Here is a 25174-nt window from a genome sequence, read left to right as displayed (position 1 = left end):
TAAGGTTATCATTACTTAGTTCTGTCAGTGCATGATGAACATTTAGATTTGTTTTTATAGCTATGGTATTGTTCAGATTTACAGACAAATATAATGGTGTCTCATCTGCGTAGCTCTGATGAGATGTAATGTTATGTCATTGAATAATATCACCTAAAGGGAGCATGTAGAATGAAAAAAGTATAGGTCCAAGGACTGAGCCCTGTGGTACTTAAACTCAGTTAAATTTGAGCAGTTTTCATTAGTCTGTACATATTGGAGTTTGTTTATTAGGTATGATTAAATGCAGGACAGAACATGGTGAGTTAGACCAACAAGAATTTGTTGTTTGTTTGTTGTTTGTTGTTTGTTGTTGTTTTGAATTTGCTGCTCTTAAGTCAAGTAAAATAATTTCAGTGATATGCACTAAGGACCGTTGCAGTACTGGGACCAGAGCCGAAGCCCGATTGGCATTTGTTTGCAACTACTTACTCTAGAACCTTGTAAAGGAAGGGAAGATTTGAAATAGGTTGGTAGTATTCAAGTAAATTAGGGTCAGCATTGGATTTTTTTAAGAAGTGGTTTAATTACAGCTATTTTAAAAGGGTTCTGAGGATAAAGAAGCATTCATAATATTATGTATTGGGTGGATAATTCATGGCAGAGATTGCTTAGTGGGTATAGGGTTTAGTGCGTAGGTTGTGGTATTCATTTTAGTAATTAAGGAGACTAATTCCTGATGATTTGTGTACATTTCCAATTCTGTCTGTTTTCTAATGATATTGAAATGATCCATAAAGTAATTGCAGGTGATAGTAGGAGGGATGACCTCTGAAGGTTCTACCTGCTAATTTGTGAGTGTGACTATTGTGTTAATAAGAAAGCACGGGTTATTCTTATGCAGCTCTATTAAATTAGAGTAGTATGCCGACCTAACAGAGGATAGGGCCTACTTGTATCTTACTATGGTGTCACTCCATGCTATGTGCAAAATCTCTAGTTTTGTAGTTCTCCATTTACGTTCATATCTATGGCATTCTGTTTTCAGTGAGTGGGTGAGTGTTTCTTTGGTTTAATTACTCTGGTCCTTAATGGAGCTACTATATCTAAAGCAGTGCTTAGTGTATTGTTGAAGTTATTTATTAATGAATCTACAGATCCTGTTTTGATAACGCTACCAGTAGGCAACAGAGTGGTAAATTTAGTAATAGCAGTAGGAATTAGGTAACAAGATGTTCTGTTCCTCTCCTTTGTGTCCATTGCTACTCCAAGCAGCTCAAACATAATAAGGCAGTTGTCAGAGATCGTCTGGTTTTGGGGTGATATTATTAAGTTATGATTCTCAACCCCACGGGTAATAACTAGATCAAGTGAGTGATTGTGTGGGTCCTTACACATGCATGAGTAAAGCCTACAGACTCCAGTAGGAACAGGAAACTCGAGTAAAGTGTCTTCTTTATTTCAAATTGTATGTTAAAGTCCATATATTTTATTGCTAAATTGGATAGGAGATCACAAATTCAGTCTTAAAAATTGAATAGGGGCCTGGTGGCCTATAAACAGCTATATGCTGAAGAGGATGAAGTCTAAATTCTACTTGGTGAATTTCAAAAGATTCAGGTCTGTGCAGTACATAGTGGCTAGGCCCCCACCGTGGCCCGTTTGCATTAAGATAAACCATTAAGGGAGGCTTCTACTAATGGAATAGTGTTGTCTAAGGTGAGTACATCTATGTGTGTGTCAGTTATGGTCTCATTTATTAAGGCTGCTTTGCTTGGTAGCGAGCAGTTTAAGACTGCGAGCCTATACATGGGAGAAGTAGTGTAAGCATGTAATATCTGCTGTGTAGTTTAAACTGTAAATTGTTGAAGCGAGGGCCCTGAGAGGAAGGAAATATATGGCTTTAGAAAAAGTCCGCACTTCTTGGAGGTACAGTAGGTTCACAGTACAGTCACTCCTGGTCACGTCTGCTGATTGCGTTTTCGCTCACTGCTCTCTAAGTTCTTGCCCGTGGCATCATTAGGGGTGGACTTCTGGGGCTTCAGCCCCAAATCTTTTTGGTCCAGCCCCGAACCTTTTGAAGGTCCAATTATTATTATTTTAAATTACACACAATATTTTGTTTTTTAATACAATAATTAGAATGATGGTCCTTTTCCATATTGCGCGCAATACAATATGAAGGAAGATCCAAGAAGCTGCAAGAAGCTCCGTCTGCTCGCGGTGCCAGCTGTGATTGGTTGATCGTGTCCATAGTCACATATATATCTATGGTCATGTCTGTATCAGATTTCACAGCGCAGAGACTAGAGTAGCGCAATCTGCATGACCCATCAGCACTAGTAGTGTGTTGCTGTTCACTAGAAATAAAGTTAATCCGTGCAGCCAATCAGTATTATAAGCCTAGCTAATGTACATCCCAATACAAGTCCAATAGAAAGTCGGAAAATTGTTCCGAAACCCTAAAGAAGGTAAAACAAGCGGCTCAGCCAGGGAGAGAAACAGCTGAGCAATAAGCATACAGAGACGAGGTTCACAGGTTGGTGGCTATAGTTAGCAGAAATAGAAGTTGAGCAGGTTCAGTGATTTCAAACAATGAATAGATTATAAATTGTAATTAAAATTATGATCCTCCTTGCAAATGCAGCACAGAGTTACTAGTTAATTATAGGTAGGTCCATATACAATTGGATAGAAAGTGACCTGTTCTGTTTATAATTGGGCTGTGTGAGGGTGGGGGGGTTATATTTGTTTTATTTAAAATATTGTATTTTAGAGATTATAATTTATGTAATTCTTTGGCAATATTGTTGTCATGCTAATAAAATGCCCCAAGAACCAGCAGGAACTAAAGACAGCTATAGTACATGCCTGGCAGAGCATCACCACGAAAGTAACCCAACATCTTGTGATATCTGTGGGTTCCAGACTTCAGGCAGTCATGAAACTAACAATTTAATTCATGTTTATGTGCATTCAAGTGCATTCCATGATCATGTTCTACCGACCTCTAACCTTCAACCTCTGAACCTCTGAAAATGAACACAGGACTCGAGCACTGCCATTGGTCAGTGGTCTCTGTTCGCTGTTCTCTGCTCTGTGCTCAAAGTTCATGAGAGAAGTGCTCGATTTCAAGTATAACTAAAAGTTGCATGCAACTTTTAAGGCTTTCATGTTGTATCAGTAGGTTTCAGATTTGAACAGGCATTTGTAGTTTAAATGCATGTGTTATTAAATGTGTACTTTTCAATTCTAATTCAATGTAGTATAGATTTGAGTTTTTCAATATTTTGTCACTTGAAGTGTGTATTTCAATGTCAGTGAAGTATAATATTAATGTATTGATTGCATGCATCAATTTTGAAAGGTGCCATTGTATTTTTCACTTAATTCTAGCATATATGTGAAGTTTTCATTGTGTCATTCAAGATGCAGACTTCAATTCCGAAGTTTGGCCTCATGATGGAGGTCTACATAAGGAATGTCATGCTGTGGCTGACATGCGAAGCTTTCATTTTGGTTGGTGTACAGCAGCAAGATTTTGTGTCCTATCAACTTGGCTTCATCAACTTTGACAGATCTTTCTTCTAGTTTAATCACTGACAATTTAAGTTCATTAGGCTATAGTTCTGAAAATATTTGCTGTCATAAGTGACATAATGTAACAGAATTTGGTGAGTTTTTGAATTTTGCTGATAGGTTATTCTGGGGTCAATATCATGCTTTTGTTAATATGTGTGTTTTGCATTCGTTCATAGTCATTTTCTTGTGGCTGCCATGTTGTTGAACACAGTCTCTTGCAGACGTAATAGATAGCAGTGTCTATGTAATGCATGCAAAGTTTCAGGGCACTGGGCTTCAGAGTTCCAGAATAGTAGCTGTTTTCATTATCGCACACGGACAAATGTTAAATCCAACATTGCAGCTTAACTGTGTACCTCACAAACTTAATTATCAGGTTTTATGTTCAATGTACAGTCATAGACATAGGTGCTGAGTTTCATGTGCGTACTGCATTCCAGTGTAGAGGTAATGTGATACTTGTCTGAAGCGATGCATATGTTTATTTTTCATTGGCCCACAGCCCACAGTGTTTTTCACTCTGTACTAGTGTCATGCATACCAATTTGTGGCACAGTGGGTATAAGTGGCATGGATTAGAAGGCAGCAAAGCTGGAATCAGAGAATTCTACATGGCAGGCAAAGCGTGCCCCCGAGGAACTTCTGATGAACAAGCGTAATAGTGGGGCATAAGGTATGCATGTGCGTGAAGTGGCATATGCATGTGTCATTAGGTTTTGGAGAAGAAGATTTCTATTGCATTTCACAATTTAGACTCCTATTACAGTTTTTAGCAACACCATGACACCAGCATGTGCAGTTTTTATGGCCATTGTAGGTATAAGTGGTTTCTACAATACTTGTGAGTTTCGTGAGTTTTCATGCATGTATAAGCATTTTATGGACATTTGAATGTTTCAAGTTTTCTGCATTGAAGATACAGAATGCAATTTCAAAGTTTGTCCTCATGATGGAGGTAGAGGTCTACATAACAAATGTCAGTATATGGTTGAGGCTGTCATTTTCATTGGTGTATAGCAGTCATGTTTATTTGTCCAATCAACTTGGCTTTTTCAACTTTGACAGATGTTTGTACTAGTGTCAATCACTGAAAATTTAAGCACCGTAGGCTTAACTATGCTATAGATATTCAATGCTGCATGTGACATGGCCTTCAGTATCGGTACCAGTGCACTATGTCACCTTTGGAGACAAAACTCACCACAATCAAGCATAATATTGTAATTGATTAGTGTGCCAAGTTTGGTGAGTTTTTGAATATGGCTCATGGGTTTTTTCTGGGGTCAAATTTCATGCTTTTATAAATACGTGTATTTTGCATACGTGCTCAGTCATTTGCTTGTGGCTGCCATGTTTTTGCACGCAGGCACTTGCCATTTGCACATTTGATAGATTGCAGTATCTGTGTAATACATCCACAGTTTTAGGGCACTGGGCTTTATCATTATGGAGTAGTAGCCATTTTCATATTCGCACGCGGATTCATGTTAAATCCAACATTACAACTAAACCGTGTACCCCACAAAGTTTCATGTGTGTACTGCATTCCAGTGTGCAGGAAATGTTTAACTTGTCTGAAGCGGTGCGTACGTTTTTTGGCCCACAGCAAACATGTCTTTCACTGGGGCAACTCGCCTTTAACAACCTTGGTAGTACTCTGTAGTAGAGTCATGCATGCCAATTTGTGGCACAGTGGGTATAAGTGGCATGGATTATAAGGCTCCAAAGCTTGAATCAGAAAACGCAGCCTGGCGGACAAAGCGTGAGACCGAGCAACTTCTGATGAACAAGCATAATAGTGGGGCATAAGGTATGCATGTGTATGAAGTGGCATATGCATGTGTCCGTTGGTTTTGGAGAAGAAGATTTTTGTAGCATTTTACAATTTCGCCACTAATTGCAACACGGCGGCGGCACCATGTGACCGATACGTGTAGTTTTCACTGCATTTGTAGGTATAAGTTGTGTCTACAACACTTGTGAGTATCATGAGTTTTAATGCATGTATGAGCGTTTTAGGGGCATTAGAAATTTTGGCAGAAGGAAAAAAAAAAAAAGATAATAATAATAATACAAATCCTAACAAAAACAATAGGCTTCCAGCACTTAGTGCATGGAAGCCTAATAATCCTAACAATTACAATAGGGTTCCAGTAACTTCGTTGCTTGGCCCCCTAATAATAATCCTAACAATTACAATAGGGTTCCAGCAACTTCGTTGCTTGGCCCCCTAATAATAAATATAGCTGCAAGCAGCAATGCAGGGGGCCAAGTACACATCTACATAGTACCATTTATTCATTTATACACCTTATGCAATTTAAACATTCTTCCAATTTGATTGGCTCATGGCAACCATCTCGTTTCATCAATCATATTGCCTTTAACAAATCTGATGAGGGATCTAGCCAAGGGAATGTGTACAAAATTCCACATCAATTGTACCTGTGGTTTTAGAGAAGAAGACGTTTGATGTTTGTCCAAAATGTGTAACTTAAACAAATCTGGCCACCAGCCCTTGTTACATATGGCTGTACAATTTTATGAAGTTTCATGAGTTTTAATATTTTTTCAAATTTAAAATTGCCGCCTACCCATGTGATTTATGACCACCATTTTGACATTGGGACTACATTTGTCAAGTAAGATTGAGTTCAAGATATTCTACTATAGTTCAACATTATATTATATGCAACTTTATGCAATTTAACCATCTCTGACATTGTATTGGCTCAAGGCAGCCATCTTGTTTTTTCAATCAACTTGCTTTGAACAAATCTGATAGAGGAGCTAGCTAAGATCATCTGTGCAAAATCTTGTATCAGTCGGACCAGTGGTTTCAGAGAATAAGGTTTTTACACATCTGGTCAAAAGTTTTAGAACACCCCCATTTTTCCAGTTTTTATTGAAATTTAAGTGCAGTCCAGTGAATAACCTGAAATGGTAGAAAGGTAAGTGGTAAACTGCCAGAGGTTAAAAAAAAAGTTGAGATTACCAAAAACTGGAAAATAATGTACATTTCAGTTATATAATTTGTTACTTCACTGTCTTAAGCATTATTTAGCAGTGTTATGTGCAGCTCCTGTGCATAGAAGTTACACTGTATTCCTACAATGTGCACATTGTTTGAAAGCATATTGTGGCCAATCCAATCTGGCTGATAAACAACGTGATTGATTGATATGTGTAGATTGTCCAAAATTGGCATTTCATTGAATATTGATATACAGCATGGGCTGTCAAACTGGTCCTGGAGTACCCCATGCCCTCCTGGTTTTTGTTCCAACCTAGGTCTTAATTACTTAATTGAATGGTATATTGCTTTGTTAGGTCAATTAAGGATTCACTTAATTGTTCCAATTAAGAACTCAGTTAATCTTAAACCAGCAGGGCAGGGGGTACTCCAGGACCGGTTTGAAAACCACTGATATACAGCATATGACATATGGCCTGTATATTCCATATGGGTTATGCAAAAATATAAATAGACCTCTCTGCTGAGCTGTGTCTCAGGGATGTATGTAGTACTAGTACTATGTACTATGTAGTATTTTGTAAGAAAGGATACAGCAGCTTGTTGATATTTGGGTTTGTTACCCTATACAGGACTGACCACAACACAAATGTTTAAATTGTAAGCGCAGGATTTATTTACAGAGAAAAGAGTAACAAAACACTAACAAAAAACAATCTTCTTCTTGGAATGGCAACTACACTTATCTGGGTGATGTAGTGTATAACTGTTATTCAAACAACATGTTGTGTGGCATATATGTGAACAACAGTTTAGTGACAGTACATAAAGACAATGGAAAATGTGTGAAATAGAACAATTTTAGAAAAGAGCAATTGAAACAATTTTAACAATGTATTATTTATAAAGAGGGGAGAAGTACAATGAGAAGAGAAAGAAAAATAAAAAATAACTAGTTATAATAAAGAGTAAAATAGTAAGTATAAGACAGTGAAAGTAAACCTAATTAGACAGTAAAGTAAAACAATAATTTTAAAAATAACTATTTATCAAAATTACGTCAATGATTATTGTTGTGTTATTATAGGAAGTGGATTGACAGTGAAAAGTCAAAGTGTGTGTGTGTGTGTTTGGGGGGGTAGTGTGTGGATTTATTCTGTGGTATGTTTGTTAATGTCAGGTGTGTTGGCAGTGGAAGGTGATGGTGGTGCTGACAAGAGGTGATCAGAGAAAAGTGGTGATGAGGATAGAGAAGAAGATGGTAGAGGGGAGGAAAATGGAGAGATGGTAAGGATAGATTCACATGTGTGTGTTGATGGGTTTACAGTGACAGGAAGGTAGTAGAGAAGGGTAGCTGTGGCTGTGGATGGTGTAGAGAGAGTGTGGGAGCTTGTAGATTGTGGTGGTACAGTTGATGTGGAGGTGGACTGTTCTTGCACTATTCCAACAACAGTGAAGGTGGAGATTTTGAATGTGTGTTCTGTGATGTCAAGCAAGTCTTCCTCAATGTCATCAGTGTTTTGGAGGCTATAATGAGGTATAAGAGTCTGTAAAAGGTGTGATGGTAGTTGTAATTTGTGCAGTGTGCCAGTGGTGGATTTGATTGTTATTTGTGTTTGTATTTGAATGTGGGTGTTCGTTGTTTTTATTCTCATGTTGCAATTAGAGCATTTTATTGATTTGGCCTGGGTATTGATGTCTGGAAGTGTTTTTTTACAGAAACAGAAATGTGTTCGGGTGCAGGTTGCTTGAAAAATGGATCCTGTGACCAGTCTGGTTTTGTCGTCTTCCAGTGGTTGGGCTGTGTTGCCAATGTCTTCGACCTCTTTGATGTCTGTGTCTGCTGTTGTGGTTAGGCTCTTTTTCTGATTGAATTCACGAACAGAAATGTTGTAGAAGTGGTATGTTTTCTTGGGGTGTATGTTGGCAATATGGTTACCCCATATTGCTATTTGTATGGTGTGTGTTTTTGTAGGGTTTGTCCTGAGTTTAAGGTGTGGGATATTGGAGTCTGAATTTCGATGATTTTTGCGATGACATTGATCTATAATGAAAAAATGAAAAAGAGCTTTGTAAAGACAAACAGTTTTGTTTTAGTGTTAGTACAGTAAGGCAGGCAATATATTGAGGTAATTGAATCATTGCATAATGAAATAGATAAAAAAGTGTTGTTGTGTTAGTGAAATGAGTGTTTTACAATTAAGGTTGTTTTTGAAGGTTGTGTTTGTAATGTGAAATGTACAATTATAAAACAAAATATGAATCGTTTTTTTTTGTGTCAGTAATCTACTAATAAGATATATAGTTGTAGTGGTGTTTGTTTTATAAACTATGGTTGCAGTAAGGTGCTTATATACACTGGTATTCACATATGTGTAAGTGTAATGGTTTATGATAGAATTGAGTCAGCTAGTGAAGTGAATGCTACAATTAAAATATTTTCAGTTGTTAGTTTATTTATATATAAGTAAGATACAAGGGTAGAGCACAAATAGCAGAAACTGTTATACTGCAGGGCTAGGGTTGCATTTTACTTATATATTCTTATGTTATATTTGTGTAATGTAAATGTGATCATGAATACAATAAGAAATATACTTACACGTTGGAATAGTGACACATTATGCATAATGTGGTTGATTGTGCAGGTCGTCTGTTGTTGCGTGAAGGTGGTGTCAAACTTGAAGTGAAGGGTCTGCACAATGGTAAGCCTTGACCGTGATGTGAATTTCATATCAAATTTGCTGCTTGGCGTGAGATGACTGTGTCCACTGATGAGAGTTTTACCTGGCTTCTGTAAGTAGAGTAAGTATTATTATTATTATTATTATTATTATTATTATTATTATTATTATTATTATTATTATCTTTATTATTTATTATCTTTATCTTTAATAAGGGTGATGTATAGCTGTCACCAAATGTACACATTGCAGGTGAAATGTTGGTTGGTTGGAGCTGGAAGTTGTGTACAAGGAGTTTACATATTTCAAGTGTCAGTATGTGTATTGCAGTTGAAGAAAGTGTGTGGGGAAAAGTATGGTATATTAGAGTGTAGTTTTGTAGTATTAATAGTGTGTGTTAAAAGTGAAGGAGACAAAGGTGTGATTTATGTGGTAAGTAGATGAGAAATAGAGGATTGGTGCTAACAACTTATTCACTGGTGTGTATGAGTTGAAAGTGAAAGAATAATTGGAAGTAAAATGTAATGTATGAAGTACCTGAAGGTTTGGTTTAGTAAGCAGTATTTTTAAGAAGTTTGGTTTTCTAAGATGTATGTGTGAAATGTGTAGAGTATTTTGAAAAGATTACTTCATTAAACTAGGTTTAACAAAATGGAAAACAAGTGTTTGGAATGTATAGGTAAAGGAGGTTCTTATGAAGTAGAATAATGGGAAAGCTGTACATATAATTGTCTATAAAAAAGCTATGTATTTTTTAATTAAAATCTCTATTATAAAATAGACTATTGTGACTGCATAATATAATACGCATAAGCTACATGTTTAATGTTTGTACATGTCTTGTGAACATTGTTTATAAATTGGGGGTTGGGGTAACTTTAATATAATTTTCATTTGATGACACAGGTTGTACACATCTACACAGGGATGCTTGGAATATATAGTATCAACTGTAATGCATAACACACTGATAATGATTTAGCTAAGCTATTGGATTGTATTTGTTAACATACTAATCACAATATTTACCTTTTCTCTGTGTTCAGAAATCACTGTTTCATGTATAGTTGTCGTCAAGGATGGCATTTAAACATTTGTTCATGCTGGGAGGACTTTTGCTTTGAGTACTGCTTTGATTTGAGATGATCATCAATTGCTGATTTCCTTATGTGCTCAATGACTTTGTTACACACAGTACAATATAATTTGCTGCCATTCTCGTGAAGATTTGTGTACTTCTGTGCCCCCCATCCCCCTGTGCCCTGTGTTTAGCTGATACATTTCCAATTGTAGTTTTTGAAGTAACGCTATGTTGCCTCTCTTCATTTTAAATCTGCCTCTATGGGTAACTGATTGTGTTGGCAAAGTTAAGCAGTTTAGTTTTGTCCCTTCCATGACAGTAGTAGCACATCAAACAATACAAAAATAGACGATAGAGATTGTTGAACAAGGTGGTTCCAAATGAATTAAATGGAAAACACTAGTTACTGGCAGTCTAATTAGGTAATGTAATGTTATTGACATCTCATTGTTTTGTTATTTTATTTTTTTGGAGTTGCTTATATTTTTCCCTCTGTATATCTTTCAAAAAGTGGCTTATTCTGTGGGATTCTGATGGAGGAAGAGTAGTGTGCAGAAGAAGGCAAATTCTGCTGAAAATTCTGTAATAATGGAGTTGTACATTTGTACAATTGTACAAACCTTAGCCTTTCAAAACAATGTAAAACATGTATTCAGTTAGGGAATGTAACTCTGAGCAAGGAATGTTCTTTTTCAAGAGAGTTGGGTTTAATAATTGTATTGTTATTATTATTTTAAGGAGTTATTTAAAAACAATTAAAAAATTTGTTATTTTTGATTACTACAGAATGTATTGACAGTAATAGAACATCTGGTACATGCTTTTTAATTCTACACATATAACCTTGCATTGTGTTATAAAGGTTATATATAGGGTATAAAGGTTATTTTGTAATGACAAATACTATTATTACAGAGATTAAATAGTACATTTTGTAAAAATAATTTTAAAATAGGTTCTTGTTTTGCATTCTATCCAGTAGGTTCATATAATGTTCTGTGTTTTGGGTATTCAAGCAGCCATTTTGGTCTGTTGGGTGGCACTGAAAACTTTTGTGGTTGCACCTCTTCAGTAAGGCCCACAGACAGGTGGTAGGACTACGATTTGACAAAGAAACTGTCTATCAATCAAGTAGAGCATCTTACCAATATGGTTTGTTGGGTGTTAGTAAATCTGTTTTTAAAAAGGTAGAACAAAACATTAAGTCGCTTTCCTTCTTGTAATCCACAAGATATTGCATATATTTCATTATTTGTCATTTAGCAGACACTCTTATCCAGGGTGACTTACACTTGTATCCATTTATACTGCTGGATATTTTATTTGAGCATTGCAAGTGAACCTTGCTCAAGGGTACAGTGCAGAGCCCTAACCACTACTCCACAGTGCTGCCTGTAATGCTTCTAAGCAAGTTTATGTAGGCATTTTAGATATATGTGTGGAAATATGATGTGCATCTGTATAGTTTTATGTTTTTGCATAATGGTCAGTAGTGCAAACAGTTTTTACTGTTTTAATAATAAAAATTGAGATGTTTAGATTAAATAGTGTTGAATAAAAATTATAAAAATATTACATGTAAATCTGTAAATGTATCGACAGTGTGTACATTTATGTATATGCCTTATTGCAAATGTACATTGTCTGCATCTGTAAGACAATCCCAAGATCAAGTCTAGACTTGTTTTCTGTAAGACCATCCCATTTTCTTGTAAATTCTGCTTCTACTGCTTCATTCGCCAATAAGATATAAAGGAAGTTGCCATTGGTTGCAGCACAAGACAGACAGGTGTCTGCATAAATCACATGGCATGAACCCATCCCCAACACAGCACTGTATCTGAGTCAATGTACGTCTTGTTCTGCACAAATTGAATGGCTGGAACCCATATCACACAGTACTGTTGTTGGGGCACATATATAATTACATGTACTCTGAATTGAGACAATTTAGTGCAATTTAATACACTACGGTTTTATTTAACATACACATCTGTGAAGGACTGAAATCCTGCAGTGCCAGCAAGGTCCCCCTGCTCAAGAAAGCACATGTACAGGCCCGTCTGAAGTTTGCCAATGAACATCTGAATGATTCAGAGGAGAACTTTGTGGAAAGTGTTGTGGTCAGATGAGACCAAAATCGAGCTCTTTGGCATCAACTCAACTCGCCGTGTTTGGAGGAAGAGGAATGCTGCCTAGGACCCCAAGAACACCATCCCCACCGTCAAACATGGAGGTGGAAACATTATGCTTTGGGGGTGTTTTTCTGCTAAGGGGACAGGACAACTGCACCGCGTCAAAGGGACGATGGAGGGGGCCATGTACCGTCAAATCTTGGGTGAGAACCTCCTTCCCTCAGCCAGGGCATTAAAAATGGGTTGTGGATGGGTATTCCAGCATGACAATGACCCAAAACACACAACCAAGGGAACAAAGGAGTGGCTCAAGAAGAAGCACATTAAGGTCCTGGAGTGGCCTAGCCAGTCTCCAGACCTTAATCCCATAGAAAATCTGTGGAGGGAGCTGAAGGTTCGAGTTGCCAAACGTCGGCCTCGAAACCTTAATGACTTGGAGAGGATCTGCAAAGAGGAGTGGGACAAAATCCCTCCTGAGATGTGTGCAAACCTGGTGGCCAACTACAAGAAACGGCTGACCTCTGTGATTGCCAACAAGGGTTTTGCCACCAAGTACTAAGTCGAAGGGGTCAAATACTTATTTCACTCATTAACATGCAAATCAATTTATAACTTTTTTTAAATGTTTTTCTGGATTTTTTTGTTGTTATTCTGTCTCTCACTGTTATATATATATACACTCACCTAAAGGATTATTAGGAACACCTGTTCAATTTCTCATTAATGCAATTATCTAACCAACCAATCACATGGCAGTTGCATCAATGCATTTAGGGGTGTGGTCCTGGTCAATACAATCTCCTGAACTCCAAACTGAATGTCTGAATGGGAAAGAAAGGTGATTTAAGCAATTTTGAGCGTGGCATGGTTGTTGGTGCCAGACGGGCCGGTCTGAGTATTTCACAATCTGCTCAGTTACTGGGATTTTCACGCACAACCATTTCTAGGGTTTACAAAGACTGGTGTGAAAAGGGAAAAACATCCAGTATGCGGCAGTCCTGTGAGCGAAAATGCCTTGTTGATGCTAGAGGTCAGAGGAGAATGGGCCGACTGATTCAAGCTGATAGAAGAGCAACTTTGACTGAAATAACCACTCGTTACAACCGAGATATGCAGCAAAGCATTTGTGAAGCCACAACACGTACAACCTTGAGGCGGATGGGCCACAACAGCAGAAGACCCCACCGGGTACCACTCATCTCCACTACAAATAGGAAAAAGAGGCTACAATTTGCACAAGCTCACCAAAATTGGACAGTTGAAGACTGGAAAAATGTTGCCTGGTCTGATGAGTCTCGATTTTTGTTGAGACATTCAGATGGTAGAGTCAGAATTTGGCGTAAACAGAATGAGAACATGGATCCATCATGCCTTGTTACCACTGTGCAGGCTGGTGGTGGTGGTGTAATGGTGTGTGGGATGTTTTCTTGGCACACTTTAGGCCCCTTAGTGCCAATTGGGCATCGTTTAAATGCCACGGCCTACCTGAGCATTGTTTCTGACCATGTCCATCCCTTTATGACCACCATGTACCCATCCTCTGATGGCTACTTCCAGCAGGATAATGCACCATGTCACAAAGGTCGAATCATTTCAAATTGGTTTCTTGAACATGACAATGAGTTCACTGTACTAAACTGGCCCCCACAGTCACCAGATCTCAACCCAATAGAGCATCTTTGGGATGTGGTGGAACGGGAGCTTCGTGCCCTGGATGTGCATCCCACAAAACTCCATCAACTGCAAGATGCTATCCTATCAATATGGGCCAACATTTCTAAAGAATGCTTTCAGCACCTTGTTGAATCAATGCCACGTAGAATTAAGGCAGTTCTGAAGGCGAAATGGGGTCAAACACAGTATTAGTATGGTTTTCCTAATAATCCTTTAGGTGAGTGTATATATATATATATATATATATATATATATATATATATATATATATATAGCACACGCACACATTATATCTATCTATATATAGAATGATAGTGTGTGTGTGCTATATACATGTGACTTTTACAGTTTTTTTTTACCTTTAATATCGGAACTATCATGTGTATAGTAAAACAAATATAGGAAATAACATGTAATATATTAAAATGATTGTGATTTGTTTGAGTGTATTTTAAGGTATAAACAAAGATAATTATATAACAGTTTCAAAAGTGTATATACAGATTGGAGGTAGCGAGTAATACAACAAAGTTTTACAGTGATGCAGCATAGAAATATAACATCAATATATTGCCACTGCAAGAATATAGTTGTTGTGAAGGGAGAATTGTGAATGGCTATTGGTAGTGTTAGTGTTATAGGTTCTGGAGAAAATTGTATAATGTAAAAGTATAATTCCAAATGTGTTTGATCATGTAAGGTGAAATATATGATTTAAGTAGAGAAATTAAATTGACACTTACTTATGCTTTTCTGCATTCATGAAGTCAGAATGGCTTTGTGGACAGAAGGTGACAACATTGTTGAAGTCGGTCTGGTTCTGCAAAGTCGCGCTGAAATATTTAGTGCATGTTTGGGTGGAAAGTTTCAATGGGCTCACATTGTGGATGTACCCTACAAAAGATGCACTTTCACCCCGTCATAGCTGTAGTGTAGGGCAAAAGCGATTTTAAAGTGGCATGTTCTTTAGGAAAATACTATGCAATAAGGTGTATTTTTTAACACAAGTGTGTCTGTGGAGACCACATTATCATGTGAAATACATGGTATAGTGTTGTGGTTTAATTGACTGTGTAGTGTTTGAAGAAACTCAGGATGGGTTAAATCGAACACTTTTTAAGAGTAAAGGTAGAATCTATAAATATTTTAATACATCACAAAATAAGCAGCAGTTTTATTTAGGTCGATATATTTGTAAACTTCAAAATTGGCCAGTTTATGTCATTTACAACCTTGTTGAACAATGTTGATGTTTAGAGTTTAATAGCCCAGTGTAATGCCTTTCACTTGACAAATATTACATTGACCTATGACGACTGGTTTTATATACATAGTGTACCACTCAAGACCTCGGCGGGGGTGTGACTGGATGAGAATGAGGGGAGGTGAGCTACTCATGTCAGACTCGAAATACTGATTTGAATCTGTTTTTAATAATTTAAAGTATAGCGTTTCTGCACACTGCTCCGAAGTCTGTATCAATAAGACAAAATAACGTGGGTACTTGAATGAAACTTCATTACGGCATACTGTTTCGATACATTTCAAATGCATTGCAGCCTTTGCGGCATAGGAGAAATTAAGCACAAGCGGATGATCTGAGATTAGAAAATTTTGTCCAAAAATAACAGGTAAATCAAAGATACGAAATCCTATCTCTGATCCCCGATCTGTGACAAATGTATACATTCGAAATCAAACAACATTAGAGTAGATGTAACAGATCCAAGCCAATATAATTACATACAATAATTGTTTTTCTTGAATAGGCATTCTGTTATTTGCGCAATTAAGCAAATGTTTCTCCTAGTTTAACAGGAAATCAATTACTAGGCTATTTCACATTTGCTTTGATTGAATAACCAAAAGTGCACAAATGCTTTCTGCAAAATAATTTGTGATGTACAAATCTGATCTGACAGTGTAGCTTAGTATCGGATGTGATGTTTTGTACCACTGTCTGGTACAATGAACCATGTATTACTTCTGCAGTTTTATCAATACAAATTTTTCGATCAACTCTACTCTGCCTGCCACACTGGTTTTATTGTGCACCATCTGGCCACCTGATGTCACTGTGATGCGATGTTTGGAACGTTTCGATAGATTGTATTTGGTTCCTCCAAAGCTGCATTTATGCCATCATGGTGCGCTGTGGGATTGGGCAGACAAACTGTTTACATATGTAAACGTTTTTTGTTATTATTAATATATTTATTTTTAATCAAGAAAAATACAAATATTTTAAATGGATTAAAATACATAAAATCAAAAAACACACACATCAACCAGCGAGTAAAGAAGAAAGGAAGCAGTGACGATTAAAAACAAAATCCCTTTTCTATAATAGCTCCTCTCTGTCCTCTTCCCTGCACTGTTCTGGTAGTGGCGACTTTGTAAGTGGAGACACTAGGAGCTTTAATTATTTTATTAAATTACCCAATTAAACATTGCATTGCACAGGGACTGAAGGGGAGAATACAAAGAAAAATGTGCAAATGTGAAATACATAAATACAATTGGGCTAAGACCATTGCGATAGCATATGTTATTTTGCAAAGCAGTAGACACAAACTGCAAAAACAGGAAAGTCTGTGTTCAGAGAACATGTTATTGTGTTGTGTTTTGGCTAACGGTGTAGTCATGTGTGCCATTTATGTTTAGAGGTTAATAGACTAGTACCCTGAAGTCATCAAATTTTACATTGGATGTGTCATATTTCAGAAACAGTCAACATATACACAAAATAATATGGAGGTAGCGTAATGAGGTATATGACCATGTGAGACGTTCTTAAGCAAAATGGCAGCAAACAGTTGTGTTCGTGTTGCCCAGATTTTCTACACAGAACTGCGGGAAACTGCGCTATACAAATGTGACCCGTATGTTTGGTTTTAGCCATGTGATAGAGGTCAAGTCCTTCGGTTACTTATTGGCTGCGTTCACAACAGTTTTGTGCTGGAGTCTGCAGGAGTCTGCACGTGACATCACGGTCTGTGCAGACGGTGGGTGGACAGCTTTGGCATTGGAAGTACAGTATCAAACAGAATAAAAATGGAGTCGGTGTTGAGAAATGTCCTAATAGCAGAGGAAGTTAATGTGCTCGAAGTTCCCTTCGTGCTTCACCAGCTTTATAATTTACAGTGTATTAAAAAATGGGCAATTTAATCAGTTCTTATCAGATTAAGTAGCTTTACGACTGCTTAATAATCTTTCATTAGTAGACATATGTTTCTCTGCTAATTGCTGGGACACTTAATGGTTAAATACTCACATACTGATCAGATTATTTACAACAGATATTGTGGACATAGACTGCACATTATACCAATGATAGAGCCTAATGAGCACTGTTGGTAGGTGCTTTTTAGTGATGGGTGAGAATAATAATGTTCCTAACACTGTCTTGTTTTTTGTGTTTGTGTTTCAGTTGCCAAGGAAGAAAAATTGGAGAAAATCTGTGGTAAAGAAGGGACATTTTTATGATGCCCTTATAGACCTGCTGAACGAGGCCAACGTGTCGTCCCCTCAGGCCAACGTGCTGCCCACTCAGGCCAACGTGCTGCCTACTGAGGCCAACATGCCACCCTGCAAGGACAATTTGCCTATGGCTGTTGATAATGCTAATAAATATGAACAAATAAACAATGCAAATAAATTCGCCGAAAGGCACATATTTGAAATCATTGCAATTGAATTCATGTGAAACTGAAGATCATCTGAATAGGTCTGTATTGGGAAATGGATCAAGGACAGTTGAACTGACAGGTAATGCAATACATGACATTGATAAACTGCAAGAAAAGTGTACACTGCCACCAAATGTGAGTTCTATACGAGGGTGGTTTCATCAAGGGCACCCTCAGTGTTTGGAAAACAGTGGAAGGCAATGTGTAGTGAACAGCTTAGCTGCAAAACTATTCAGTCAAATGAAAAATGTGTTTTCATGGGCAGCACAAGATCTTGATAACATTCTCCACATAGGGAATTAATTGTATGGGTTTATACAAAAGTCAGTTACAGTACAGGATCACTATCTTTTAGTGTCGGATCTGCCGAATGTTCTTGATGTGTTTGACAAAGTGTTCTCCATAACACCTGGTGAATCCTTAACTAGATTAATGGACACAACTAATGTGGATCATGATATTCACTTCCTGGTACCATTTAAAAATGCTTTAGAGATAACAATGGCACAGTTTGATGCATGTTTTGTGACATTTTCAGCATCTACATTTGCAGTTATCAAGGCTGATGACAAGTTTGCAGTATTTGATGCCCATTCACGAAATGCTAAAGGTATGGCAGTGCCAAATGGTACAAGCATAGTACTTTACTTGCAAACTGTCAGTGACGTACATGAACACTGTTGCAGATTGGCCTCATCTCTAAACACAAGTGAACATGGTCAATTTGAGGTCACAGGTATTAATGTAATGGAAACAATCTCCAAAACAATCTCCAATGTGGCATTCACTTCTGAATCAAATTATGTACTTATTGTTGGGCAAACTGAGCCTTGTAGGTTGTCATTTTCTCCTCTGACATTACAGCAGTGTGATGAGTTATGTTCTCAGTTGTGTCTGCAAAATGAATACAGTGGCAATGTATTACAAGGTGAGCATGTTAATTCAATGGGTGAACCGTGTCAAAACAAACCCATAAAAGGTGATGGGAACTGTTTCTTCAGAGCTTTATCATTTGCAATTTGTGGTACAGAAAATAACCACAGGAAAGTGCGATTAGCTGTTGTTAAACACCTTAGTGAAAGAGCAACAGATTTTTTGACACACTTACGATCAGGACAAGTATCAGTTAAAGAATATGTGGAAAACTCACGAATGAAGTATGTGGGAACATGGGCAACTGAAGTTGAAATACTGGCAGCTGCTGGAACAGATATTCACACATTTACAGGTAATGAATGGTTAACATATGCAAAGTGTCAAATTAAAAGTGAATTGGCCACAAGGGGGCTCAGTGAAACTGGAATTTACTTAAACAACTGTGGTCAGTGTCATTATGAAGTTGTACAATGTGTAAAGGTCAGAGATATGCAGGGTGTGTGTGCCAAAAGGTGCAAAGAAAGTACTTGCGGTAAGCCCACAGATATGACAGCATTAAAACGGAAAAGAACAAAGAAGTCTGAAGTGAAATATTGGCATAATTGTGAATCTACACAGAAAAGGCAGATGCTTGAAGCAAATGAGGTACATGATAATGCGTATCAATGTAAATCAAAAGATGAAACTCTAGAAAGGACATGTAAAAGAGCTGCACAACAGTCTACTGAAAGTGGTGACCAAAATGTTGTAAAGAAAAGCAAATCAGAAAAAGAACGGGAGCGTTATGGAACAAATGTTGAATTTAGAGAGAAGAAAAAGCAAGCAGGTATGGCAAGGTACAAAGCAGATGTAAAATACAGGAAAGCGGTGAAAGCACATAGTATTGAAAAGTATGGAAAAGATGAGGAACATAGAAAAGCAGTGAAAGAGTACAGCATTGAAAAGTATGACAAGGATGAGGAACACAGAAATGCAGTGAAAGACTACAGTATCGAAAAATATGACAAGGATGAAGAACACAGAAATGCAGTGAAAGAGTACAGTATGAAAAAATATGACAACGATGAGGAGCACAGAAATGCAGTGAAAGAGTACAGTATCGAAAAATATGAAAAAGATGAGGAACACAAAAGAGCTACAAAAGAAAGAAGTGTAAGAAAGTACAGAGAAGATGAAGAACACAGAGAAAATCTGAAAAAAAGGAATTGGGCAACAAGAATGCAGAGGAACAATGAACAAAAACAAATGGATAATGTAATTCAGTGTTTCAGAAATGCAATTGCTCATGGGCCAGAATATGTGTGTTCAGTTTGTCATCGACGGCTTTTCGAAAAACAAGTAATTCCATGCAATAGAGAGAGTTATTCACACAAAGGTACTCATATTGCTTCAGCTGCTAATAAGTGTATAACAGATACTTACATTCATGTGTGATTTACTGATTGTTCACTGTGTGAAGGTCCTACATCTACACTATGGATATGCTATACATGTCACAGAAAACTTCTTGATGGGAAAATTCCAGCAGAAAGTGTAGCAAATAATCTCCACTTGGAACCTATTCCAGCACAATTAAAGTGTTTAAATTCTCTTGAACAACATCTCATTGCACAACATATTCCATTCATGAAAATGCTTGCATTACCAAAAGGGGGACAGAATGGAGTTCATGGGCCTGTTGTATGTGTTCCATCCAGCATTGATAAAGTGACCAGTGTTCTTCCAAGATGTGAAGCAGATGATCTGATGATCAGAGTAAAACTAAAGAGGAAGCTTACCTATAAAGGTCATTATGAATACCAGTTTGTAAGCAATGAGCATGTGAAAAATGCCTTAGAATACCTGACAAAAAATAAAATGTGGTATGAGGATGTGCATTTCAACCACGATTGGGTAAACCCATTGTTAAAAAGTGCACAGCAGAGTGGACAGTGCAGTGACCAAGACAATGACACTTTGTCAAATTATCCAGACATTGAGGATACAGATGAGCAAAATAATGCTCAGTCAGAGTATGATAATAACCATCATGGAATGTTTTTGGACACATGTTTACAGCCTGTTGATATTGCACAAGAAGTGCTTGATCAGCATTTTGACAGCATTATGTGTGTTGCACCTGCAGAAGGAAACAGTCCTGTAAAATTGCTTATGGATGTGAGTAATGGACCAAAGTCTTTTCCGGTGTTGTTTCCTACAGGAGGACCTACTTTTCATGATAAATGTGAGCAAAAGATAACATTAGCACGATCTCTTCATACACACTTACTAAATGCCGATGGTAGGTTTGCTAGTAACACTGATTTTATTTTTTATGCACAATATTTGTCAGAAGTGAATCAAATTGTGTCCAATGTGTCAATCGCTACTGTCACAGTCTCCCCTGCTTCTACCTTAGTTCACCACCAGAGGTCTCCCTCTCCCAAATACTAACTCTAGTGCTTCTCCTTTCCTTTGTCCAGTTCAGCCAGTTCTTCTACATTCTTTCCTTCCAGGTGCACCTCTTCTGTCCTCCTCTCCTGTCATTGGTTAGTCATTCATTCACCTAGTTCAAACCCTCTTTGCTACACAGTATTTAAACCCCTCTGTTTCCTAGCTTCTTTGCGAAGTCTTGCATTCTCTTTTGGATCAATTCTGAGCCTTGTTTCTTGTTTGCTTAACCGTGTATTTGACCTTTTGCTACCCTCTCTCGTTTACCCCTTTTTGGATCTCCCTACTAGCCTGTTTGCCTGATCGATTGACCTTGGATTGTCCTTGTTATCTCTCTCTCTCTCGTTTTGCCCTTATCGGATTATCTGCTTCATATCTAAGCCTGCACTTGGATCCTTTCCTTTGGTCCTTGAGGATGTCACAGTTACAAGTTTTTGAAACCTATTCGGGGCACACCTCCTTTTTGGCAAGCTACACAAAAAGATCTGTTTGCAATGTTGAGACAGCTGGGAATTCCAACATGGTTTTGTTCATTTTCTTCGGCAGACATGAGATGGAAAGAATGTATAGAAACTGTCCTTAAAGAGGAAGGTAGTAAACAAAGCGCTGAAGAGCTTGACTGGTGTGCCAAATGTGCCATACTGAAAAATAATCCAGTGACAGCTGCCAGAATGTTTGATCACAGATTTCACTGTTTCTTAAAACAGGTTATAATGTCACCTGCAGCTCCAGTTGGAAAGATTAAAGATTATTTCTACAGAGTGGAATTTCAGCAACGTGGATCTCCTCACGTCCATTGCCTTTTCTTGGTTGAAGATGCACCCCAAATTGACAAAGATGATGACACAGCAGTTGTAGAATTTGTTGACAAATATGTCACTTGTGAAATCCCATCTTCAGACGATGATAAGGAATTGAATGATATAGTTAACAGTGTTCAATAGCACAGCACGAACCATTCAAAGACTTGTAAGAAAAAAAGCACCACTTGTAGATTTAACTTCCCTCGCCCACCATCTGAGGAGACTTTCATTTCAAGACCTGCACAGAATGATGAAATGAATCTGGCAGCAGAAGAGCAGAATATAAATGGTGAGAGCTGTAGTGCTGATGCACAAGGTCAAAGTTCATCTAATGATGCACTTGATGAGAATATGGGTTCTGGTACAGAATGTGAAACAACACAAATACCAAAGCAAGACGCAAAAGCAATCTTAGAAGTGATCAAGAACGCTGTATCAAATTCTGATATACATTTTGCATCATCAGAATCTTTGTTTGACAGTATTGGTATATCACAAGATATCTTTGAAAAAGCTTGTGCTATATTAGCCAAGAAAACAAGTGTAGTTTTGAAAAGAGACCCTAACAATATCTGGGTAAATCAGTACAATAAGGATCTGCTGAGAAGCTGGAATGCAAATATGGATATACAGTTTGTTGTGGATGCTTACTCTTGTGTAGTATACATTATCTCCTACATTTCAAAAGCAGCAAGAGAAATGGGTTTGTTACTGGATCATGCTCAGAAAGAAGCCACAAATGAAGGAAATGCAGATGCAAAACATGCTCTGAAAAGACTTGGCGGTGTGTATCTTCACAATAGAGAAGTTAGTGCTCCAGAGGCTGTATATAGAGTTGCCACCATGAGGCTGAAAGAAGGATCTCGTAAGGTACAGTTCATTCCTACTGGGGAACATCCTGTTAAAATGAGTTTGCCACTACACATTCTACAAAACAAAAGTGAAGTTGATGACATTCACAAAGACAACATTTGGATGACAAGTATAGTAGATCGTTATAAAAATAGACCTAAAGGAGGAGAATTTCACAACCTATGCCTTGCTAGCTTTTGTTCAGAATACAGAGTGCTGTCAAAATCTGAAATATCAAGAAACAAGACAAATACTACAGCAGTTGAATTGAACAATGGTCTCGGATATGTTAAGAGAAGATCACAAACTCAGCCAGCAGTTGTGAGGTATGCCAGATTATCCCCCACTAAAGATCCAGAAAAATATTATCAAAGTATACTGCAACTTTTCCTGCCTTATTATGTAGACTCTCAACTTAAACCTGCAGACTTTGAGACATTTGAAAATTTCTATCAAGTAGGTGCTGTAAAGTGTGCAGATAAAATAGTGGAACCAGTAAAAATCATAGTTGACAACAACAGAGCTGCATTTCAGAAGGAAGCCGAAAATATTGATAGAGCACAGGAACTTCTTGAAGCTACTGGTCCATTGGAAGATGCATGGGCTCAAATCTGTCCTGAATCAGAATTAGAACGGTTAGAGTGCGTTGAATCAACAGAAAACAACACTGAAGTTGATGCATCAGATACTGATGAAGACATTCCAGACTTGCTTTTAAAAGACAAGAATGTTGTTCCTCGGGTTGAAAACTGTCAGTGTACAATATCTAAGGAAGATGCTGAGTATCTGCTGAGGTCTTTAAATGATAAGCAGTGTGAGATATTCTACAAAATCCGTCAGTGGTGTGTGACTAAATCGCTTGGTGACAATCCAGAACCATTGCGTGTATTTGTAACTGGTGGAGCTGGAACCGGGAAAAGCCATTTGATAAAAGCATTGTATTACAAGTCATCAAGAATTCTTGCTCGTGCTGCTCCAAATCCTGATGATATTTGTGTTCTATTGACAGCCCCAACAGGGGTAGCTGCATACAATATTGGAGCTGCAACTATATGCAGTACATTTGCAATAGGAATAGATGCAAAATGACTCTATCAGCCACTTGGTGAGGAAAAGATAAACACTCTCCGGTCTAAGTTTGGAAATCTCTAGGTTTTGATTATTGATGAAATATCGATGGTAGACCACAAACTTCTTTCTTATATTCATGGGAGATTAAGACAGATTAAGCAAACTGGTGACCATTCATTGTTTGGAAAAGTAAGCATCATTGCTGTGGGTGATTTCTATCAGCTATCACCAGTGAAAGGAACAGCACTGTATAATGACACAAGGGCAGTCAATCTATGGAATGATGAGTTTTGTGTAGGAGAACTGACTGAAATCATGAGACAGACAGATCCTGAGTTTGCACAGATGCTCAACCGATTAAGAACCCGGAAAAAGTGTGACCAATTGAATGAAAATGATGCCACCATTCTTAAAAGTTGTGAAACTGGAGAAGAATCTCAAGAGATTCACATATTTGCAACTAATGAAGAAGTTGATAGACATAACCTAACAATGCTGCATTCAATATGCCCAGAGCCTATCTATATTAAAGCTGAAGACTTTTCCAGGAATCCAAAAAGTGGCAAGTTAGAAAAAAAAGATGGTCATCATTACAAAGTGTTGAACAGTTGTTTGGCAAAAACAGTCAGTTTGGCTGCAGGTGCTCGTGTCATGCTTCTCAAAAACATAGATGTTGAGGATGGACTAGTAAATGGTGTCTTTGGAACAGTTTCTGATATATGTTTGAGACCAGGAGAATGTTTTCCTTTTGTGATATGTGTACTGTTTGATAATCCAAAAGTTGGACAAAAACTGCATGGGATAAAGAACAATGTGCCAGGAATACCAGACAACAGTACCCCTATTGAGCCAGAGGAAGATCAAGTGACAAACAGTGGTGGTGTCAGACGACAGTTTCCATTAAAATTGGCTTGGGCATGTACTGTACACAAAGTACAAGGTTTAACAGTTGAAAAAGCTGTTGTATCACTCAGAAGAATATTTGCACCAGGACAAGCATATGTAGCGTTAAGTCGGGTAACAGCGTTGAATGGTCTTACAATACAAGATTTCAAAGACTCAGCCATATATTGCAATGGAAAGGTTGAAACAGCCCTGACAATGATGCCAAAGTTCAATACACCAGTTGAAGGTGGCATACACTCAGATGTGTCATGTACAATAATAATGCAAAATATTCAGGGTCTTCAAGCACATGTCCTGGATCTGGAGTCAGATAAGAGGATTATGAACGCTGATTTTATTTGTCTAACAGAAACCTGGTTAACAGCTGAGTGGCCACAAGAAGAACTAAAACTCAATGGATTTACATTTCACCACAAGCCAAGGTTATACTGCTATGAT

The sequence above is a fragment of the Amia ocellicauda genome, chromosome 7, assembly GCF_036373705.1.
Source record: "Amia ocellicauda isolate fAmiCal2 chromosome 7, fAmiCal2.hap1, whole genome shotgun sequence".
NCBI classification, from domain to species: domain Eukaryota; kingdom Metazoa; phylum Chordata; class Actinopteri; order Amiiformes; family Amiidae; genus Amia; species Amia ocellicauda.
The sequence above is the reverse complement of the archived record's forward strand: the minus strand, read 5'-3'. Positions refer to the sequence as shown.